This window comes from Canis aureus, chromosome 38 (genome assembly GCF_053574225.1).
Source record: "Canis aureus isolate CA01 chromosome 38, VMU_Caureus_v.1.0, whole genome shotgun sequence".
Classification (NCBI taxonomy): domain Eukaryota; kingdom Metazoa; phylum Chordata; class Mammalia; order Carnivora; family Canidae; genus Canis; species Canis aureus.
This window is the reverse complement of record NC_135648.1, coordinates 3,477,490-3,498,715: the sequence shown is the minus strand read 5'-3', so window position 1 is coordinate 3,498,715 and position 21,226 is coordinate 3,477,490. Positions and strand designations below refer to the sequence as shown.

Here is a 21,226-nt window from a genome sequence, read left to right as displayed (position 1 = left end):
TCATGAATAAATAAATAAAACCTTAAAAAAAAAAATTAAAAGGCCTTCGCCAAAAGTAGGTGATAGGTGAACCTCTTTGGGATGAGACGCTAACCAGGACACTGCCATCATGACGTCACGCCGGGACTAGGAGAAGGGACGTGAACTCCAGGCTCTATTCCCAACCCGCTCTGAGGATCCTTCTGGCCTCCGTTTCTCACCTCTATGAGCGGGGCCCAACGACCTCCACGTCCCTTCCAGCTCTCAGGTTCTTTATTTCTAGGATTCGTTCAACTGATGAGACAGGGGCACTGATGAGAGAGAGGTGTCGGCCAACAACAGGACCACACGTATGTGCATGTGTGGGGTGTCGTGGGAGTGGGTGAGGCGGGCTAGCATTCCTGCCACGCCAGCCCCGCGTGGACCAAGGGACGGAACACTGGGAATTAACCACCCTCACCTTTGTGGAACTGCCTCTTTGCCTTTTGATTAAGCAGAGCAGCATCCGGCCACCAAAGCCTGCCTCCCCTGGGGCACACGTCTGCACCGCTGGCCACGCTCCGAGAGGCTGAAGCCTTTGGCTCTTCAGCCCTGACGATCCCCTGGTGGCCCCTCTACAGGTGTGCCCACGGGTCGGGGCCCGCAGAGGTGTGGAGGCCGAGCTGGGGGAGGCAGGGCAAGGGAAGCGAAAGCACCACTGTGAAAGCACCAGCACCGGGGCAGGTGGAGGGAAGCCCACGAGCAAACGTGCAGCCAGGGCCACGCTGGATGCTCCTCAGGCAATCGAATCGAGACGGGGAGAAGAGCGTTCAGTTGCAGGGAGACAGGTAAGAGACCCTTCAAATTCAGGTGCGCTGCGGGAACCTCTCCACCAAGGGCGAGCTGTCAGGATCAAGTCCCCAGGGTCTAACCTCACGACCTTAAAGAAGGTTTTTAAGTGGGTGAAAGGAAAACTCTCCCGTGTTGCATCTTCCCCACGTATGAAGGACTCGCTGAGGGACTTCTCAGATTTACAAGAAGTCGCAGCCCAACTCTCCATGAACGGGGAGGTGGAGACTCAGGCTGCACGTGCCCCTTCCAGAGCAGCACATGGAAGGAGAAGGGGCCGGAGTCAGGGTACAGTTGTGGGACCCCAGGAGGAATGGCCTCTTCTCCTGCGTGAACACAAACTCGCCACTCCATCTGGCCACGAACAGAGGGCAGGGTGTGTTTCCGGGGTGGGAGGTGGGGGTCCTCTTCCAGGGACGCTGAACATGCACCTGTGCTTTCTGGAATGGGCTCGGGAGTTCCAACGGCACATTCTGCATCTACATCCTGCGATGTAGATCTTTTCAACCAGACTGGGATGGTGGAGAGCAGGGCAGCAAGAGTTTACAGGAGGGCCTAAGCGGGGAAGGATGGGGATGGAACACGGTACGGGGTACAGAGAGAAGACCAGACGGACGGGCTCTGCTTGGGAGGGGCTGAGAAGCTGGGGCCCCCTGGAGGCATAGGGAGCACAGATGCCAAAATGATCCCGCCGACTTCGCAAGAGAAGAGCATCCACCGGAAGACACTGCTAGAGCGCAGCTGCGACACGGCCACGGCCTGTCCAAAAACGACTGACCGTCCACCATCTACAGAATACGATAGAGCGTTCAGCACCCCATGTGGCTTCCCATCCTCACTTCATTAAACCCACTCTGCTCCAGGGACACCCGGCCACCTCACTCAAGTAGACCCCAAGGCACGTGCAGGTTTGAGAACCACTACACTGGCTTAATTCTGACGTGCACAGACTCTGAAGCTGGGCTGTGGAAATTTGAACTTTGCAGCCACGTCTTGCTACCTATGTGACCAAGAGCAAACTCCCCAGTCTCAATGCATTTGTTTCCCCTCATAGAAAATTGGGAGAAGCAGCCGTACCTACACATTGGAGAGTTATCCCAAGGATTTGAGGGGAGTATCCACGACCGATATTTAACAACAGGATCTGGTTCATAATAAAGTCGAAAAGCACTTGCTTCTTTCAAATTTATACAGTCCGATTTCGAGTCGGTCCCGTGGACCTTCGACCTTTCTAGGCCAGACCACCATAACGCCGAGGCAGGCTAACAGAAGCAGGACACCAAGAGAGTCCCACAAAATGAGCAAGTGCCCAAAACGGTCTCACAGCTGTGTCCACAGACCCCACACGTAACGGTGCAAAAGGTCACAGCACTGCCCATCCTCAGCTCCCCTGGGGAGAAGAAAAAAAGAACCTCTACCTTTTATGACAGAGCAGAGGGGATAAAATGCTTTATACAGAAGAGGCAAAATAAATCAGTTCCAATAATGGCCTTTTAATTCCCTGATCCCCAAGAGGAAAAAAGGAAATGAACAATGACTAGCATTCCAACGATGGCCATTACCAAGCAGCTTTTAACAGAAACAGCATAAACCACCTTCCTCTCATCCAGAAATTCAGAGATTGCAGTTTCTGTCACCTTGGGGACTCCTGGTCATGACTTTTCAAACTCGGAAGAGCATCTGTGTTGCACGTTATAAAGCCAGGTTTGCACACTCATTGGAGTCAACTCCATTTTAATTATGACCAACTAGGCCCGAGGGCCTGGGCCCCCATAAGCCTCGGTGCTATGAGAGCATGGATTTTATGTCAACTCACAGTGTGCTCATTAAAGAGAATCTGAAAAATACATAAATGTAGGAAGAAGAAACCAAGCAGCCTGGTACCACTTCCCGAAGATAACCATTGTTAACATTTTAGTGCATTTCCCTATCTTTTATTAATACATAGGTTTCTGTTCGGAGCTGTTGTTGTTCCAAAACTGACATTCTATTTATACACAATGCTATGTGCTATTTGACTTAGCACAATAAAAGCTTCCCCCCTTCCAAATTCTTGTAACTTTTTAGAACATCAATATTCCATTATGTGGCCACATAATTATTATAATTATGAGCCAGTTATCAATTTATTGCATCTCAGCTCCAAATCCACGATGGTATGACCAGCTTTCTGAGCAAATTGCACTATTCAGCATGGTAGCCACTAACCACACAGCGATGGGCATTTGGAATATGGCCGGTGTGAACAGAGAAGTGCTCTAGGTATCACACACACACTGGATTTTTTTTTTAATTTATTTACTCATGAGAGACATACACACACACACACACACACACACACACACACAGAGAGAGAGAGAGAGAGAGAGAGAGAGAGAGGGGCAGAGACACAGGCAGAGGGAGAAGCAGGTTCCATACAGGGAGCCCGATGTGGGACTCGATCCCAGGACCCCGGGGTCACGCCCTGAGCCGAAGGCAGATGCTCAATCACTGAGCCACCCAGGCGTCCCCACGCACTAGATTTTGAAGACCTAGCACAACATGCATAAAATAGCTCAATAATTTTCAGACTGATTACATACTGAAACAATATTTTGGCCAAATTGGGTTAAAAAAGAACGCACTAAAAAAAAAAAAAAAAAGAAGAACGCACTGTCAAAAATCAACATACCCTGGTTCTTTTTTGCTTTTTTAATGTGGCTCCTAGAAAAAGTTTAAATCACATATGTGACTTGCATTCTATTTCTACTGGACCGAGCTGCTGTAAACATTTCTCCTGTGCCAGCTGGCACGACATGAGGTCTTGTCAGCAGAGGGTGCTGGAAGGACATTGCGGTAAGAAGGGTTTCTCCTCCAGGTTCTAGTGCTTTGTTCTCGCTTCCCTAGCACAGTGGGTGACTTCCTGGCCCCTGGAATGTGGGAGACTCGGTGGCACGCATCCTCCCCTCACTGAGTGCCCAGTGACTTCCCCACCATCCAGTGGGCCCCGGACTCCCTGTCTCTCAGGAGATCTAAACCTTGGAGGACTCTCTTTCCAAATTTATCCTTCCTTGAAAATTTACCCTCGGCCCTAGAGCTCTTATTCTCTAAAACTCTTTTTTTTTTTTTTAAGATTTTATTTATTTATTCATGAGAGACACACACAGAGAGAGAAACAGAGACACAGGCAGAGGGAGAAGCAGGCTCCACGCAGGAAGCCCGACACGGGACTCGATCCCCAGGACTCCAGCATCACGCCCTGAGCCGGAAAGCAGACGCTTAACCACTGAGCCACCCAGGCGTCCCTCTAAAACTCTTTTTACCCCTCACGCAGTTAGTTCTCATTTACTAGTTAATAATTCTTCATATTAAATTTCCCCTGGTCAGATTATTGGTATAGTTTCCGCCTCCTGCCCAGACCCTACGGATACAGAAGTCCCTGATGGAGTGTCAGCGAGGCTCTGAGCGCTGGCCTCGCACCCTCCATCCCCCTTCCAGTCTTTTTCTCCCATATCCTCTTCCGTCCTCCCCGCTGTCCATTCCCTGAAAAGCAGAAACATCTCCACTACACGACTACCACCCTGTCATCATCATCCAGGGAGCACCTTAGGAGCTCAAATTAATAAGTCCATTGAGAGCTATGCCTCCTATTAACAAATATTTACTTAGCTCTTGTTACATGAAGGTAACGTGCTGCTGTTGGGTGAGAGGACACATGCAGAAAAAAAGAAATGGAAAAAGGAAACAGGGGCCCCCAGGTAGCTCAGTGGTTGAGCATCTGCCTTCCGCTCAGGGCATGATCCCAGGGTCTCGGGATCGAGTCCCACATCGGGCTCCCCGCAGGCAGCCTGCTTCTCCCTCTGCCTGTGTCTCTGCCTCTCTCTCTGGGTCTCTCATGAATCAATAAATAAAATATTTTTAAAAAAGAAGAAGAAGAAGAAACTGGCTTCAGCACCTACCAGCCTAGCAAATAAAAATAGAAGCTACAAATCACTATAATATAAAACAAGAGAATCAAGTACAAATTACAAAAAGAAAAGGCAGCCGCTAAGCCATTTTGGGTGCCCCCGACTGGCCACAGGAAAATATACAAAGGAAACAAAAAGGACTTTTTGGAGCTGTCCCTCTCCTCACCCCAGGCACCCAGCCAGCCTCTTATTAAGCGAAGGTTCTGCTCTCCACCAGCAGCTCGGACGTTGTGTCTGCCCAGGCCTGGCTCCTACTCTCACGCTGGACCCTGCCTCCCCGGCCCCCGAAGCCACAGGCAGGATACACACCCCAGAGGCAGCCCTGGCGACAATCACAGCCGTCAGGATCAGCCCCACACCCCAACGTCACCCCAACTCCTGCCTCTAATAAGAGACTGAGATAGAGGCGCCCAAGTCGCACAGTTAAGCGTTTGATTCTTGATTTCGGCTCAGGTCATGATCTCAGGGTCGAGAAATCAGGCCCCAACTCAGGCTCTATGCTCAGGGCAGAGTCTGCTTAGGATTCCCTCTCTCTCTGCCCCTCCCGCCTTGCTCGCTCTCTAAAATAAATAAATAAATAAATAAATAATAAAAGATTAAGGTATTACCTGGTCCCACAGAAATCCTAGTTCGAGAGTTCCTAGGACTCGTTTTAATAGATTCCAGTTCCCTGCCCAAGTTCTGCACCTTCTCTTGCCCCTTAAGCTTAGGATCACGGTTGTTTTAAGACCCCCATGTGGCAACCACGATGCACGAGGCTCCGGAGCCGGTCTGTTCCCTCTGGTTCTCTTCTTGCTTCCCATTCGGTTTGCCTCTCAAACATCCGGTTGTGTGTCCTGGGCTGTCCTACATCGCATACGAAACACCAGCGAGTAACGTGAGGCTCTGAAAGACCCGCTCTTCCCCCGAGCAGAATCCCCCGAGAGGATTTCTGTGCTTTCCACGGGCGCGTGGACAGAGCAGCAGCAGCAGCACCTCAATCCAGCCCAGCTGATCAGGGACCACGAGCCGGCCTTGTGGGCGCCCCTCTATTTCCCGTTTGCACCCCTCCCGACACAGGACCTGTCAGGGCTCCCAGCCAAAAGCGGGGGTGTTGACCAGGACCCCTGTCTTGGGGTGAGCCCTGGAACCGCAACATGTGCCCCAGTTCTGCACGATCCCCGAAAGTCTGCACACCTGTTCAGCCTCTTCGCGGCCACTTACACGCCAGCAAAAAAAAAAAAAAAAAAAAATAGCGAAGGGCAAGTGGCACCCTTTGTCAGGGGTCACCTGGCCTTCCCTTCTCCCCTGGGACTCACCACCTCGGTAGCGGCCACGCAGGCCTTTCATCATTTATATTCACACACACGATAGGCACGTCAGTGCTTTTCTGGTGCTCCTGGTGGAAGGATCGATGGGCAATTGTTGTGCCAAAACCAGGGGAAGCCCAAGGAAGAGCTGGCTGTGTATTCGGAGGCTCTGGGCCCACCCTCCAGGCTCTTCTCCTTCCAGGCTTTCCCGCCCTCCCCATGTGCGCCACCTCAGGTCGGGGACACCGTGTCTGACCCCCGCCACACCCCGACCGTAAGCCCTGGGTTCCCGCGGCCCAGATCTCCACTCGCGGGTCCACGTTCTCGGGCAGCACGTGCCGCTCCTCTCACCGGGACGACCGCCCCATCTCTCTCTGCAGTTCCACCCGCGCACGCATCGGGACACCTGTTGGGAGTGCCACGGCCTCTCTCCGACGTGGTTTTCCTCGAGCTCCAGGTCTTTGTCTGCAAACACATCTGGGACAAGCATTGTCCCCCGCTTACGTGCCTCCCCCTGACTCCTGACACCGTGGCGGGGCCGTGCCCTATGGACAAGCAAAACCCTGAACAAGGCTGGGAGGCAGGCCCTTAGGATCTTCTCCTTTAGGAACGAGACGCAGGCTAGCTATCAGACGCGTGGTGCTGCAGAGGCCCGGGCCCCTCGCTGAGGACCACCATGAACGACGGTCCCCAGGGCACAGGCCTCATGCTGGGGTGTGGTCAGCTCTCCTGCCACATGCAAGGTGCACAGATACCCTTTTCTGGGGCAGGTTTAAAGTCTGAGAGAGCACTCCCCCTCTTTCATTCCTGGTCCAAAAACTGTTCCTTTTAGGTTTTAATTCAATTGTTTTTATTTTTTTAAAAGATTTTATTTATTCATGAGAGACAGAGAAGCAGAGGGAAAAGCAGGCTCCCTGCAGAGAGCCCAGTGTGGGACTCGATCCCAGGACCCTGGGATCACGCCCTGAGCCAAAGGCAGATGGCTCAACCACTGAACCACCCAGGTGCCCCTTAAATTCAATTTTTAAAAAATATTTTATTTGAGAGAGACAAAGAGTGCAGAAGGGGAAGGGAGAGGCAGAGAGGGAGGGAGAAGCAGACTCCCCACTAAGTGGAGAGCCTAATGAGGGACTCCATCCCAGGATCGTGACTGAGCCACCCAGGTACCCCCAATATTTTTAACAAATATTTCTAGAGGAGAGAACAGAGGAGATTGTGTTTAGAACAGAGGAGAGACGATTCTCAATGTGTTTACCATATTTGCAAAAAGTGCACACAGAAATGTTCATTGGGCCCTCTTAAATATTAAAAAGCAGCCTTTAAAATATTAAACATCCCCTAAAAATGTTATACATTTTTTAATATCTAGAAATTGATAATTCAGTCACAAATGCATTGGGGGGGGGAAGACTGGGAGCATATAATCGATAAATATTAAATGATAATTCAACGTTATAACTCAGAGTGATAATTTTATTTTTAGCTTAAGCACATTTTCTGTAATGGTTATTACGTCGTGCAGGATGCTTTTCTTAAGCTCACAACCCAAAGGGAAACGAATGGTGCAAGGAGACCCACTTGTCTTCCCCTGCTCCCCCCACCCCCTGCCATGGCCCCCAGATAAATTGGCCCTCTGGGGAGGAAAAGCTACGAGCCTACAGCAGAAACAGCAGAGCGCAGCAGGCCTGTGGCGGAGGCTCCTAAAGACGGGAGGATTTAAGAGCTCCCTGAGGACAGCACCAGCTTAGAAAGACGAGCGAGGGATCCCTGGATGGCGCAGCGGTTTAGTGCCTGTCTTTGGCCCAGGGCACGATCCTGGAGACCCAGGATCGAATCCCACGTCGGGCTCCCGGTGCATGGAGCCTGCTTCTCCCTCTGCCTGTATCTCTGCCTCTCTCTCTCTCTCTCTGTGACTATCATAATTAAAAAAAAAAAAAAAAAGAAAGACGAGCAAGCGGAGGGCTAAGGGGCCTATTCTCACTGGCTCCCTAACTAGCACAGAGCTCAGGAAGACATTCAGCCTCAAAGGAGGGAAAGTGAGCTGACCCCCACCTCCAGGAGAAAGGAAACAGGTAAGAAAGCTAACGATTCAAAGTCAGGAACAGAAAGAAAAAAAAAAAAAAAAGTCAGGAACATCTTCCCCAGAAAAGCCTTCCCGGTGACCCCAAACTAATATCAGGGTGTGCCGTTAGGTCCCCATCACACCCCTTAACGACTTCTTCAGGGCACCAGTCACAATCCACAGGCTCACAGCATCACAGCACGGCTACCGTGTTCCGTGTGAGGTTAGATCCCCGCCCTGGGGCACAAGCCCAGGACCTCAAGGACTGTGTCCTGCCCCTTCCCTGCTGAAGCCCCAGGGCCCACTCAACGTCTTTTTTTAAAGATTGATTCCTTCCTTCCTTCCTTCCCCACAGAGAGAGGCAGAGACACAGGCAGAGGGCGAAGCAGGCTCCCTGCAGGGAGCCCAGTGTGGGACCCCATCCCAGGACCCCGGGGTCACGCGCTGAGCCGAAGGCAGACGCTCAACCACTGAGCCACCCAGGTGTCCCTCGGTCCAACTTCTCTCCCGTGAATGTTGCACACAAGCAAAAATATTCTTATACCGTTCCTTGTTTTTAAACAAAATGTGCTTAGTTTCAATTTTTTAAAAAGATTTTACTCATCTATTTGACAGAGAGAGAGAGAGACAGTGCGCACACAAGCAAGGGGGAGGGGAAGAGGGAGCAGCAGCTCCCCAAGGAGCAGGGAGCCCGAGGCAGGACTCGATCCCAGGACCCCGGGGTCATGACCTGAGCCGCTTCACTGCCTGAATCCCCCAGGTGCCCCTGCTTAGTTTCATTTGTGAAGGGAGAACCACCTGGGCTGTGAGTAGCCTCTGGCTAAAGCAGGGGGACTATGGGCTTCCACGCCAAGGCCACGCTGGGGATTCAGGACTGAGCCAGTGGAGAGCAGAGGACACCCCGAAGTCACAATCCTCACCCCTTTTGAGCGGACAGGACTGCAGGGTTGGCAACCTGATGCTCTTAGCCTGGATTAGTTGTGGGATGAGAAAGCGTTTAGGAAGTGGAACAATGCTCTGAGGCACCTGTAAGCACCTGTAGGCCCGTTAATCCTCTTCAGGAAAGGGCAGGCCTAGCATGACGTATAGGAAGCGGCCCCCCCCCCGCCCCCCGATTCACGGTCTCCACGCGGCCTACCCCACGGGGAGGCCCGTGGCTACTCCTCCACCCGAGTCACAGGCGGGGAGGGCACGCGGCGCCCCTGCTGCCTCTGGCCTACGGAGCTCGAACAGAGGGAGGGGGGGAGGACGGACAGACCAGAAGGCCACGTTTCCGTGACTAGTTGTGCTTTGTGTTGTGACGACAGTCCAGGCCTTCGGGAAAGGGGAGAGCTTCGAATAAAATAAAAATGAATAAATAAGAAATCCCGGGAGTGACCACCTCACCCTGCCCCGGGGTTCCGACAACACTGAAGGCTCCTGGTGGACCAGAAATCCTCCTTTGGCTTCAATGAGAAGCAGGTGGGGTGGGGTGGGGGGGCTGGCAGCCATCCCGTTCCTGGCTTCTGGGCCTCGGGTCTATCACTGGGAAGAGAATTCCCATGGGGAAAATCGCTTAGTACCTTATTTTTATGGAGATGCTTCATTTTCTTGGACCCTCATTTCTCCCCCATTTAGGTGTCCCCGGGGCCATCCTGTTTTGCTCATGATCCCTGGGCCCTGGCCTCCCTCTGAGAAGGTCGCCCTGGACCCGGGTGGTTCCATCCTGTAAAGACCAGGGGTCTTGGCCAAAACCACGCAGAGGATGCCAGCCGATTCTTGGGGCAACAAAGATAGACGCCCTCCCCAACTTCTTGTTCTCTCCCCTTCTGCCGAAGCTTCTCTGGATCAAGTCAGGTTCAGGGGAGGGGCCCGCAGCATTGCTTCTGTCTTCTTATTCAATACACCCTTCTCATTTTATTTTTAGTTTTTGTTTAAGCAAAACTTTCTATCAGGAGCATCGCCCCCTCGGCGTCACAGCTCCCTGCCTCCAAACAACACATATTTCTGTTTGACCTTTCTCGGAGCTCCCAGAGTTCCGGTTCTAAGACCGTGTACCTAAAAGGCTTGACTGCCCTGAAAGCCAAATAATGCCTTAGGTTGCCACGGGCGTGCTTCCTCTACTAACAAAGTTCATTGTTCTTTCAAAGCCAAGTCTCCACCAGAGAAGAAAAGAAGTTATAAATGTCAGAAGCAGGAAGAAACTGCCAGAAATATAGTCAACGCTAAAACAAAAAACAGTGCCTTGAACACAGAGACAGGCCATAAATATATGAAGGGATGAACGGTCTCCAAGACTCAACCCTCACCTTGCTTCCTGAGTGGGTTCCTGAGCGGCACACACCCCAAGCCTAGTCCCCCCCCTTCTCTGCCTCCTCCAGGAACACTCAGAGGTCTTGAGTGACAGGCGTTAGGGCTGCAAACTCTGTTAATGACAAGGTACTGATTCCACAGGGTTTCAACCTGCAAATGCAAAGTGCCAGGGAGTACAAATTAAAACCATTATTTACATAAACCTTCTAAAAGTGAACTGGAGAGGCGCCTGGGTGGCTCAGTCGGTGAAGCGTCTGCCCTCCGCTCAGGTCATGATCCCAGGGGTCCTGGGATGGGGCCTGCGTCGGGCTCTCTGCTCAGCAGGGAACCTGCTTCCCCCGCTCCCTGCTACTCCCCCTGCTTGTGTGCTCTCAATCAAATAAATAAAATAAAATAAAATAAAATAAAATAAAATAAAATAAAATAAAATAAAAATAATAGAATAAAATAATAAAAAAATAAAATAAAATAAAATAAAATCTCTGAAATAAACAAAAGTGAACTAGAGAATATCTTTCATAGAGTAAACCCTCCAGGGCACCCTGGCACATGTGAAAGGTGTCTTCGGGTGTCGGGAATAAATTTCATGCGTTCTATAATCACATATGGTATTGAAATGTCTGCCTGGATTTCCTTCAGGTTTCCTCCTGCAAATTTGGCTAAAGCGCCAACAGGGGCAAGCAGGTGCTCTGAACTGCAAAGCTCTGAAATTTTAATAATTTCCTATACGCCATTGAACGAGGACTATTAAAACAGCTGAACTGAGATGATTCATCAAGAAAGTATTTATGGACACAATTACAAGCACAATTAGGAATTCTTCTCAGAAATCTCTTAATCATAGTTTAATTGAACTCTGATCTCAACTTCAGATTTTTCTTAAAATTGTTTCTACGCTTTGGCTTTGGAAAACCAACCCCTTTCAGACCTTCCTCCAAACGTTAAGTTCTGCTTGAACCCAGAAGCCTTTCTGCCTGCCCTTCCTCGGGGATCTCAGGGTGGCTCAGTGGTTGGGCGCCTGTGATCCTGGAGTTCCAGGATCGAGTCCCACGTCGGGCTCCCTGCATGGAGCCTGCTTCTCCCTCTGCCTGTGTCTCTGTGTCTCTCATGAATAAATAAAATCTTGAAGAAGAAAAAAAAAAAAAAAAAAAGAACTCTGCCTGCCTTTCCTCAACCCTCCTAGCGCTGACCCCCATCCACTGTGGGAAAAGAAAAATCTACCCTGTAGCTGCTTTCAAGTAACCACAGGACTGTTGTTTTCTTGTCCTTCACAGAGCTGCTCTGCTTTCTCAATAGAAAACCAAAAAAAAAAAAAAAAAAAAAGCAGCTGGGGGAGGATATGAGGTTAGGGAGGCAGGTCTACAAGCTGCACCTCTGAGCTAAAAGCAGAAAATCTCGTAACTAGATTCTAAACAAGGTATTTGTTCACTCAACTCTTACCACAGAAGAGCAGTAGTCGCAATGGTCTTGCACAGAATTCCCGAACATATTCTTAGAGATTCCACATCTTATACTCAACACCCTGAATAACATGTTAAAAAGTATTTGAATGGGGTGCTCAGATGATATCACTTTTTTTAAAGATTTATTTATGAGAGAGAGCAGGAGGGGCAGAGAGAGAGGGAGAGAGAACCCCAAGCAGACTCTGTGCTGAGTGTGGGGCTCAATCTCACGACCCTGAGACCACGACCTGAACCAAAACCAAGAGTCGGGTGCTCAACCAACTCAACGACCCGGGCGCCCCTCAGGTGGTATTACAACCAATAAAGGAGCCTGGGTGGTGAGTGATAAGCGTCTCCTCGTGCCTCTCAAACGACAAAATGAGAAACGGAGTGACCTGTGTCCCTCACACCGCACGCTCATGCTCTTCCATCCTCTCTTGACCTCACCAGTCACACATGACCTTACCCTTGCTTGCCCCACGAGGAAGGCGAACGTCCACACGGACAAATGGAAGTTACTTTTCTCATTTTATTTTTAGCAGCTCTCACGCCTTTTCAGAATGATGCGAAACATGGTCATGATCAACAGAAAATATAAGGGGTCCCCCCAAAAGGTCAAATATCGTACAGCCTCATAACCATCGTCAATGGCAACTGCCATGGGCCACCCCTGTTTGGCCATGTGCCTGTCGGGCTTATGAACTTGATTAATAAAAATCACAGTTGAGGCTTGATGTAGCATCAAATGATTTTCACTAAAAATTATTTTTAAAAAAATCTGCTTGAAAGAAGCAGATTTTATGCTTCTTTATGAAAGAAGCACAATGTGCATCACTGGTCTGTAAATAGAACACGGATCCCGTCAGTGGTATCAGTTCCACTAAACCATCCTCATACTTGAGAGAATCCTGATAATGCAGGGGGCACCCTAACCATAACAAGCTCTTTAATTAACACTTATCAGGTAAAAAGCTCTCAAATATCCACTCATGCTCGAGGAAGAAATTTAGGACACCGGCCGCTATTAGACGTTGTTCCTTGCATAGCACAACACTGCTCAGGGATACAGCGAAGGTTGAGCATCTGGTGGGCACCCAGGCAACCTCGGAGTCCCGAAAACATGGGCACGGCCTCCAATTTGGCTATTCCACTAATCTAGCAATAAGGCCTAGAAAATGCAGAGAGTGCATGGAGGGACGGACGAGTGTATTCATCGCAACCTTTATCATAGCCAAGAGTTTTTTAATTCACTGGGGGAATGATTATATAAATTATAATTTAATACAACCGAACACTGTGAGGCTACTACAAAGGAAAGCAGACTCTGCATATATTGACATGAAAGGATGTCTGTAATTTGCCACGGAGTAAAAAGGAAAGCTGTAGAAGTACGTACTGTATGATCTCATTTTCCTGTTAAAAATCAGTAGCTGGCATTTGAGTGCTCGTGCTCCAGGGCTATGTTAAATATTGACATGGGTTTTTAAATTTAACATCACTAACAGTCCCGGGAGTTACTTAATATTCTCCATTTGAAAACCGAGGAGAGTCGGGATCTTGTGCAAAGATTTGCCTGAGGTCACAAAGCCAGTGAGCTGGGGGTCAGGCACTGACGTGTGTCCTGTGCATTAAAAAAAAAAAAAAAAAAAAAAAAGGAATGTAAGATTACCGGAGGTGTTAATGGTAATAAGCTTTGTAGAGAGGCAGAATGAAAATATGACCTCAGGGGGCGCCTGGGTGGCTCAGTCGGTGAAGCACCTGCTTTCAGCTCAGGTCATGGTCCTGGGGTCCTGGGACTGAGCCCCACATGGGGCTCCCTGCTTAGTGGGGAGTCTGCTTCTCCCTCTCCCTCTGCCCCTTCCTCTTGCTCATGTACTCTCTTCTCTCTTGCTTTCTTAAATAAATAAAATTGTTTAAAAAAGGAAAAAAAATTTTTTTGATTTCATTCTCTTCTCAACAATTGGAATCTATTTGCTTCATCAAGAAATTCTAGTTGTAAGTTGAAAAGGACAGACATTCCAGCAGGTCTTCCATGTGGACTCCGGAACAGGTGAACACCACATCACCTCGAAAGCAGCGTTTAAAGGGTTTGGTTTAGGGATCCCTGGGGTAGCTCAGAGGTTTAGCGCCTGCCTTCGGCCCAGGGCGTGATCCTGGAGACCTGGGATCGAGTCTCGCATCGGGCTCCCTGCACGGAGCCTGCTTCTCCCTCTGCCCCCACTTCTTTATTTACTCATGAGAGACACACACAAATAAAATCTTTAAAAATAATAATACTAAAAAAAAAATAAAGGGTTTGGTTTGGTTTTTCCCGGAACAGAGCTCTGAGCCGTAGTCACCAGCTTCTGGATAATAAGCCTCATTATCTGATACACATACTGAAGCAGTGAATCATCTCACCTTCCTCCTCCCCCACATTTGGCCCAAAGATTCCAGGCACATGCGATAGGGACGCACATAAACACCCACGTGTAACACGACCGCGGGCCCTCGGCACCAGGCCACGGGGCAGGACTGGCGACCTCACCAGGCAAAACCTAAGAGGGAGAATTTAGAGCCGGAACGCGAAACCACGACCAGGGCAACCCGGAGGTCCTTTGAAACCCAGGAATCAACCACGGGCCCTAGAAAAGCCGCAGCAGCCTCCCAGGTCTGGGTCACAACTTCTCCATTTTACAAGTGAGAAAATTAACTTGTGGCAGGTGCACCTGCGTCAGCGCGGCCTGGCACCTAGGCTCACCGTGCTCCATCCGCCCTCCACCGGCCCGGCGCCCCCGTCGAGAGGCCTCCTGGCTGCAGCAGCCACCACCGGGCCCCACGTCGGGCCGCACAGCCGATCCCCCGACTCCAGCCGGACCCAAGCTCCCAGTGCCCGCAGCATCCGGTCACCCGCTCACACGCACACGGGGAGAGCGGCCACTATGGTCCGGGGTCGATGCTTCCTCTCCCCCAGGGACACAGCACACAAAAGCTGCCTCCTAAAGGTAAGGACGCAGGCCACAGGTTTTCCTGGCCACCAATCTGTCCCTTGAGCGGCACCGTCATAATAGCAAACCCAGTGAATCACAGAATAAAGGGGAAAACCTAACGCGATTATCCACACGGGAGAAACGTCCTCCTAGACGCTGGCTGTTCTCAGGCCCGCTGTCTGGGATCTCGGTGCCGCCCCCCGGGGGCCCCAGGCCACTCTGGAGGTGGACGGGGTCTTCAGGAGCTCTTTGGATCAATCAACATTGCACCCTGTTTCATGAGACCAGCAACTGCAATCCTTTAAAAAGGAAAAGTGGGGCACCTGGGTGGCTCAGAGGTTGAGTGCCTGCCTTTGGCTCAGGGTGTGACCCCGGGGTCCTGGGATCGAGTCCACATCAGGGTCCCCACAGGGAGCCTGCTTCTCCCTCTGCCCGTGTCTCTGCCTCTCATGAATAAATAAACTCTTCAGTCAATAAGAAATCCAATAAGATCCAATAAGAAAAGGATCATCTAGTTCAGGTGCAAGAGGAAGGGAAGAGGCTCAAGCATGAAAGAAGAGCCAGGACCCTGACCTGGAGCGCGCACATAAAGAACAGGCAGTGGGGAGCGACTATTTTGAAAGAGGCAGAAGGACCAGATTCCTGGGGCCCATGAGATGGAAGGAAGATGAAAACAAGAACCTACACCCAAGACTTAAAGGACTCTGGGGTTTAAGTCTGACTGCCCACGTCCCTGGGGACAGCCTCTCCTAACAGCTAATATTACTGAGCGCCTTCATGAGCCAGGTGCTGGGGGAGCCTCCGAATATACTTTGTCATCTGTCCCTGCGACGCAAGGAGGTGAACGTTCTCGTCCCATCCTATAAGCAGAGGCAGGGCTGGAAGGTTCAGGAGCTTGCTCAGCGACACAGCTGGTAGACGAGTCACACCCCATTTGCAGGTGTAACTGAATCCCAGCCTCTGCTCCCATTAAGCTCTGCATGACGCCGCGCTTGCCCACGGAGCTGCTGCTACCCCGCAGGCCCTCCCCTGGGCCCTTGGGGGATGTCCTAAGATGATCCAAAAACTACCTAAGACGATCTAAAAGCCAGGCCATCGACAGCGGCTTTGATGCCATCAAGCCTTGCAGGGCAAAGGAGAAAAATACCCAACTGTTTGCAGAAGCAGCACAGAACACCCCCCCCCCCGCCCACCCCACGCCCAGAGCTGCAACTGTCCTCCAGCAGAGGAAGCACCTGAGAGTGACCCCCCATGGGCGGTTGCTGCCCACGGGCTGGGCTCCAGGCACAGCGGGAGGCTGGAGTCGGGGCCGTTCAGCGACGCAAACTGGTGTTGGATGTGTTCTAGTGCCACCAGCCCACCCTGCGCGATCGTGGCCCCGGAGACCCGCAGGCCCTTCATCAGCCCTGAAGACACTCTCTCAAGATCTGCAGGATGATACCCGCAGGACCTGGCCCCGGGTGGTGGTGGGAGGGAGAGTGACAGTCACATCTGTCACCATTCTGGAACCTTCCTGTGATGGCTCCGGGCAAACCCAGAGAGGCTTGATTTGTGACGGGTCAGCGAGCCCAGAGCCCTGTCATCGTGGTAGCTTCTTCCCCAGCCTGACGTTTGGGGGCCGGCACCGCAGCCCACCTGCACAGACTCAGGACAAACAGGGGCTCTGTGGGGACAAGTGACTTCACCTCAACCTGCAGTGAGAGACCTCAGGTCACCAGGCTCCCTTCCCAGTGGTTTGCAAAATTTAAAGTCTCAAAACAGCTTCAAGTAGAACCTTCTCTGGAAGCTCACATTTCAGGTCGGTCAAAAGCAGAACTGCTCTGATGGGCACGAAGGTGGGGCCTCCAGAGACACGGAGACCCCAGTTCTGATCCTAAGTTGACCGTGATACGGTGAGCAAGTTACTCCACAACTGTCCGCAACTCATCTCTAACAAAGGGGATGACGCTGCCTCCCTCATGGTCATTTGTGAGACATACAGGAGACTACGTGAGATGCCCGACCCATACGGCATGATCGTCACCTCTGGGAGGAAGCGGCCATGGCCCAAGTGGCTGGCGCGATGCCATCACCTGTCACAGACCAAGCAGCAGAGCAGCCAAAACCCATGTAAAAGCTGACGCTGAGGATCCCTGGGTGGCGCAGCGGTTTAGCGCCGCCTTCAGCCCAGGGCACGATCCTGGAGACCCGGGATCGAGTCCCACGTCGGGCTCCTGGCATGGAGCCTGCTTCTCCCTCCTCGTGTGTCTCTGCCTCTCTCTCTCTCTATATATCATGAATGAATGAATGAATGAATGAATGAATGAATGAATGAATCTTAAAAAAATAAAAGCTGATGCTGACCAAATTAGAGAAATGTCCAGAAAAGAGGAGAAGAGGTACGCACGCGGGCTTACTTACCTCCACAGGGTTAACACAGAGCTCCCGCCCTGTGCTCTGGCACCTGTGGGCCGGCCATGCGCGTGTGCTGTGCCCCGCAACACCAACAGTAATTGGGACTCCACGCTCATTTGCACACACCGGTGGTGGGCGACCAACAACAGATGCGTCAGGACCCAAATGCGGAGTGGCCCCGTATAGTGAAAAAGAACACCGATTTGGGAGCAGACCGAAGGATCCGACTCTTGCTAGGTCCCTCCCCAGGCTAGGCCTCCTCTAAAGGAGGTGACATGGGGCGCCTGGGGGGCTCAGTCGGTTGAGCATCTGACTCTTGATTTCGGCTCAGATCATGATCTTGGGGTGAGATTGAACCCCACGCCATGCTCTGCGCTCAGTGGGACTCGACTTGTCCCTCTCCCTCCCTGGGCTTTGCACTCTGTCTCTCAAATAAATAATCTTTTAAAAGATAAAGGAGATGACACGTAGAAGTATCAGCTTAACACTCATCACACAGTAAGGTCACCCATTTGGGGCCCCTTCCCTACCCGGTTGGAGGAAGGTTCGATGATAGCAGCGTCTCTATAAATAAGAACAGCACCCACAGTAATACCCGACAATGTGCCACACCATCCCATAAACCTGCTACCTAATTTTCACTCATTTAATCCTACTGTAAACACAAACATATAAAGTACTGTTACTCGGCCTTCACATTTTACAGTGGAGGAAACCGAGGCACAGAGAAGCTAAGAAACTCGCCCCAAGTCACTCGGCTAATTACAGCCGTGCCAAGATTTGAACCCAGGCTGCCTGGTTCCGGGACCTATGTTCTAATAATATTCTTACAACTCTTACACTTCTCCTTCTAAATATAATTTTTGTTTACATTTCATAGTACTCAGAATTACCACAGGCTGGTCGTGTCATCTGCAAACATAGTTGTGAGGTTAATAAGTCAACTTTTAGTATTCCCATTGAGAAGATGAATACTCCGCAGGACTCAGGTGGCTCAGGGCAGGGGGCAACCGCTGAGGCAGAAACCGGAGAGGCCAGTGACCAGTGACGGGATGAGCATGGGGGCGGGAAGGGACAGGAGAGGAAATAGGTGTCAGTGGAGTCGGAAGAGCGAGGACAGGGAGACAGTGCAGCAGAAGCTCAGACCCGGACCCAGACCCGAGGGTGGCCAAGGAACACCCCGAGTTTAATTGTGTGAAGAATATGTGCAGGAGGAAGAGCTAATGATGAACAAAACAAGGCTGCTGAGATCATGAGCTAGTTCTCCTGTTTCCAAATTTTACGTAAGGGACTTATATTATTTTATTATTATTGTGACGGGCACGGCCTGAGCCTAAGGTACACTTGGGGACTCAGGCCTCTGGGGGCACGAGTAGAGGACCTCGGGGCCCTTCTGCTGGAAGGCCGTCTGCATGATACACGAAGGACCCGCTGGAAGAGTGTGTATCTTGGGGAGGTCAAGTGCTCTTCAGGACCCCGGAGGCACCTCCCAGCGGTGCTCAGAAATACTCGAGCCAGCAGCAGGGTTCAGGCCAGGGCATAGGGCAATTCTAAGCATAACGCAGTGCCCGTCACTCCATCCCATGGCCTAGCATCCTGGACCCATGTTTGCATCTTAGGAGAAAAATCACAAACAGCAGGACCTCAGGGAGCCACAGAGAAACAGCGGCCCAGGGCGGTGCAGGCTGCCAGTAAAGGTCTCAGCACTTCAGTGGGGGGGGGCACAGCCAGGGCATCCCCAGAGCGGCACAGCCAGGCAGCGTCATCCAGCACAGGGCCCGGACTGCTGAGCGGCCCGACTCTGGTCCCAGGGCCCTAGCAGGGCACCTCCTAGGACTCGCTGGGCCCCAGGGCTCGGGTGGGTGCTCAGAAACACTTGGAGAAGCTTCCGTGAAAAGCAGCAAAAAAGCCTCACTGTGGTGCTAGGGGCAGAGCCAGAGGAGTGTTTTTTGGTTTTGTGTTTTTTTTTTTTTTTTTACATGAAAGTTGTTCTATTTTTGCACTGTTTGTTTTTAATTTTATTATTTCTTTAAGTAGGCTCCATGCCCAACGTGGGGCTTGAACTCATGACCCTGAGATCAAGAGGCGCATGCTCCACCGACCGAGCCAGCCAGGCTCCCCAGAGTTGTTCTATTTTTGCTGCTCCACTCACTGATGTGGCCTCCAGGGAAAAAAAGTGGTTTTTTTTTTCCCTCAAAAAAAAAAGCTTAAGATTCAAAAATAACACTGGTAAAGTTGTGATCGAAGGCGACCATAAGGGGCAAGAGAAATAGAGGAATAGAGGGCTAATAAACAAATTTAAGCACACAGATGGAACTCCCACATGGTGTCAGCTATTGTTTGTGTAACAAAAGAGTGGGTAATTTCAGACAGAAAATTAAGGCAAATAGCAGCTCCATAGCTCTACGAGGTGCTTCGGGAACGACAGAGTCACAAATATGTAAGAGGAAAGGCAAAGGAACACAAAGTGGCTAGAAAAGGATATTTAAAAAAAAAAATCAGAGATGGGCAGTTCAGCAGCAAAGGTGAAGCAGCCGTTTGAAGGGTGGAGGACGAGACAAACACCCACGGTCCCTTCGAACCCGAAGACCAATGACCAAGGTGAGAATCCAGCCTCCAAGCCAACGAGCTCTTCCATCCTGGGCCTCCCACGGCGGCCTAGCCGGCCCTGCCCGAGGACGCGTGTCCCCCGGGGTCCCTTCCCTCCACAGCTTCCTCTCCCACTAGCTGGTGAGCTGAGAGCCGCGTGTTACAGACCCGACTCTTACAGACCCGACTCCGGGTCGCCGGCGACTAGCACAGCGCCTGGCGCAGAGGAAGCCCCGACAGGTGGTTCTCCAACGAACAAAGGAGCGTTAAAAGAACCGAAATAAAAGGGTCTCTCTGGAAGCCACGGGCAAAGAAAGCTCTGGGCCCTAAGACCCCCAGGCAAGGCCACTGCACACGCCGCGTTTCCTGGAATCCCGTTTTATGTTCCCCTTCGTGGTTCCCCGTGCACGGGTTCTGCGTCCACCAAGGAGCTCAAGAGAGCGAGGACCACTGACTTCTCCATCCTTCCCCCCAACGTTGGGCACAGAGCAGGGAGGGGGGGGGTTTCTTAAATAGTTATCCATTAAATAGGCTTGAATAAAGACGGCGGGAGGGCGGGAGGGCAGCCGGGGGGGCTCAGCGGCTCAGCACCGCCTTCAGCCAGGGCCTGACCCTGGGGACGCGGAATCAAGTCCCACGTCGGGCTCCCTGCATGGAGCCTGCTCCTCCCTCTGCCTGTGTCTCTGCCTCTCTCTCTCTGTCTCTCATGAATAAATAAATAAAATCTTAAAAAAAAAAAAAAAAAGAAAAGAAAGAAAAAGACGGCGGGAAGAGACGAGGAAAGTTACTAGAATTCTCGCGGGCAAAAGGTTCTGTGCGTTGCAATTTCCAGGAGAAGCGAGCTGGCCATTTATCAGGCTTCACTGCGACAGGCATTCCGCGGGACAAAGGCGGCCTTTGAGAGCTCCAGGAGTGGCAGTGCCCGCAGCAGAGCCCCAGGCTCGGTGTTTCCACGGGAGAGCTCAGGGTCAATGGCAAAGTACGCTGGCACAGACACACGCCAGGGGAAGCTGGCACGGCACCTGCCCGGGCTGGGCTGGACTCCAGGCAGCCCGACTGAAGTCAAGAAAGCCCATAATTCGTCCAGAGGAGAATTTAAAAACAATCCAATTAGTCGAGTATGACTGCGGATTGGGCAATCGAATGTCAACTCCACTCAAAAGTCAGGACGGGAAGGGGGGAGATGGGGGATGGGCCCAGCCCTCTTTCCCCAGAGCACAGGACCCAGATGAAGGTGAAAGGTCGCCATTGGTCGGATTCAAGGGCTCGGGCACATCAACCTGTCAGCAGAAACGCCTGCACGGGATCAGTGGGAGAGTCTCCTCCCTTAATGCAAAAATTCCTAGGCAGGCAGCTCCCTGTGCAACTACCACTAGATTAAAGGGGCAAGACAAAGGAGCTAATTATTAGATAAGGAGAGGCTCTGAGACAGGAA

General features: G+C 51.3%; 1 protein-coding gene and 1 long non-coding RNA gene across 16 annotated transcripts in view; one reads left to right on the top strand and one right to left on the bottom strand.

Annotated features, from left to right (window-relative positions):
* NOS1AP (nitric oxide synthase 1 adaptor protein) overlaps positions 1–21,226 on the bottom strand; it is a 277,936-nt gene that overhangs the window by 125,304 nt on the left and 131,406 nt on the right. Inside the window, exon 1 of one of the 13 annotated variants that reach the window (XM_077887288.1) lies at positions 201–417. The exons of 11 other annotated variants lie outside the window; for them this stretch is intronic. The gene's annotated coding sequence lies outside the window, so the exon portion shown is untranslated. Of the gene's footprint in view, positions 1–200; positions 418–21,226 lie in introns of those variants that run through there. One more of the 13 variants, XM_077887290.1, reaches the window with a different exon arrangement.
* LOC144307451 (uncharacterized) overlaps positions 116–21,226 on the top strand; it is a 39,068-nt gene continuing 17,957 nt past the window's right edge. For 2 of the 3 annotated variants that reach the window (XR_013374337.1, XR_013374335.1), the window contains exon 1: positions 116–806. This is a non-coding gene — a long non-coding RNA (uncharacterized LOC144307451). The remainder of the gene's footprint in view (positions 807–21,226) is intronic. The other variant, XR_013374336.1, reaches the window with a different exon arrangement.